We start from the raw sequence: 2706 nt of genomic DNA on the forward strand, positions 1-2706 counted from the left end.
CTATTAGTTCACCGGTGTAAACCTGGCTCCCTCGTTATCGCCATTCGGACTAATTGGTTAACTAGTGAGTTTACCTTTATGACAGAAAGACCACAGCTTCAGCGTTGGCACCGGTCGGGAACTGTGGGCGACGAGACTTATTGAGCATTTGGTGAGTTAGGCACTGCAACTTTGTTCAATTAAGTGTTGTATAGATGAGTGTATACGAATCGTGCTTAACCATACATTTTTCCTTCCAGAAAGCCTGTCGAGTCAAACGGCTTCTTGAAACTGAGAACTGAGAAGTTGAGAACTGAATAATTGCACGTTACATTTGTACCGATACGGCCAATAAATACAAACTTGATTCACCGATAGGGGTCGGGTATTATAATAATAATAATAATGTATATTCCCAACTTGTGGGTGGCATACCGTCTGGCATGATCGTGCGTTTAGAGTCAGGCTGGGATATGATAGGGGGATTTGCGGGTAGTGGTGACTGCGCGAAATGGGGACAATGTCATAAACACTGGGAAATACTCGATTAAATAATAGTAATAATGTTTCCTTTGCAACTTGTAGGGAACAATGGGCATGAGGTTCGACTAATTCAAAGACTCAGTCAGCTGACATGAACTAAAATTGGAAAACCATTGCTTGCCATGAGTGACCTTGGGCGGTTGGATAAGTGGCCGGAGTCATAACGAGCAAAGTGGAGGTGGAGATGGGATAATTGGAATTGGGAGAACACGGCAAGCTTAGTCTACATAATATGGTACAATCTGAGAACACGCAGACTCACTGGTTGCACTGTTGTTGGGAAGGTGAAGGGGTGAGGCTGGATGGGGACACAGAGGTGGTTGAATTCGAACGAGTAGTTGAATAGGTTGGATTGAATGTTGTGGTCGTCGTTTGGGGTCAATGAAACGGGTAGGCAAGAAGGCACGGTTGAGAGGAGAAATGGAACAGTTGCGGGTGTGCTATCAAACTGAGTATGGCAGTGCCGTGCCATCATTGGCCTGACATGCTTCAGTTTTTGGACAGCCCCGTGACGGACTTCACATCTGAGATGATTCGACTTGGGTGTGCAGTTCATTGAGCAGCGGTATTCATTTCAGCCTGGGCGAGGAAACAAGGTGGAACGAAACCGATATGGGATTGTAGGTTTTTTTGGTCCGTTTGGTGATCCCGGAGTTGTAGATTATAGGTAGGGTGGAGAGGAGATCAGCTAACCAGGTCGTCCAGAGCGGGTACTTCCGAAGTTTAAAGCCTGGGAAGGCGAGGGGATGGGAGGAGTTTCGCAAAACATAGTGAGTTTGAGGGGGTATAAAATGGGATAATGTGCATAAATATACACAGAAAGAAAAACTTGGCGTCTGATGCAACTACGGGTGATGACAAGTGATTACATGGTGTAGGAAGTAGATAGATTTGTACTTAGTAGGGTAGCGACCAGGAGATGAGTTTGCTAACATGTGATATTATATTACAAGGGATATAGTAAAAGCCAATATAAGCGCGCAGAAGCGTGGTATAGGAATCAGACGCGTAAGGGCTGGCGAGAATGGACTTCTAGCCTAACTGGTTAATCGAGTGTTTATTACATGAGTTAGATAATACCAGGAGAGAAAGTGTGTGCTTGAGAAAAAGTCACCACTCCCCGAAGCACTGCCATCAGCTTTTACCTGTAGGTGGCTCATAGCGATGAAGACTTTCGTGTGCACTACCGGGAGTGGTGAGTAGATGTATTCCCTGTTTGGATGACGGAATGAGTTTGGTGCGGTGTAGCCTCTGTTCTGACGAAATCAGGTACAACTATGCTCGCCGATGTAGGCCATGGGCATTGCAGAGTATCTTCGGGCTATCCCAAGTGATTTTTTAATCTTCTTTTTTTACAGATGGGAGGCCAGTTTTTTTTCATCTGTGGTTTATGGCGTTGCCGGGTGCATAAATCAACCGGGGCCAGCCCACCAGCAGCAGCAACAAACAGAAGTCAGCAGTAATTTTTTGGTTTCCTGAATTCAAAGGCCAGATTGAGAACCACCGGCGGTGGGCGATGCACCCGCACTAGTGGAGGAGTGGCGGGTATACGAACGCACCATGCTACAACGTAACAGGGCGACCTTCCCTGTAGGGCGCACCCATCCACCGCATGAGGTTTTTCTCCCTCGTAAACGCTACCAGATCTGCAAGGTGGAANGTTCAGATCTCGTGCCATCTGATATGCTCTCCATAGGACATAAAGAGACCTTGCAATTTTGGATTCCTACCCATGCCACCTCAGGTGTGATAAACTCTTCTCCAATAAGGTTTACTGTTTACGTCACTTTCCCTTTTCCCATTAAACACAAACCCCACCAGTCACGCCTTTATTCTGACTGTAATGCTATGATCATGTCCGACGGTATGCTACCCACTAGTTGGGAATAAATATTATTATTATTATTATTATTATTATTATTATTATTATTATATTATGTGTGGGATTGTTTAGTGGAACAGGTCATCAAATGGATATATATAAGCGCAAAATGCGCTCCAATGATGAAATGAAGAAATAAGTCGACTTTGGTTTGGTTTTTATCAGTTAAAGTTAGACTGAAAGCACCAGTTACTAGACAGAGCTGATAGAGTAATCCGGGATGGGGACTCGACTAGGACGAGGCATAAGTTGCCTTGGTGGGAGAAAACAACTAAGCCAGTAACACAGCATAATTAGAATTA

This window comes from Opisthorchis viverrini, assembly GCF_000715545.1.
Source record: "Opisthorchis viverrini unplaced genomic scaffold opera_v5_281, whole genome shotgun sequence".
NCBI classification, from domain to species: domain Eukaryota; kingdom Metazoa; phylum Platyhelminthes; class Trematoda; order Opisthorchiida; family Opisthorchiidae; genus Opisthorchis; species Opisthorchis viverrini.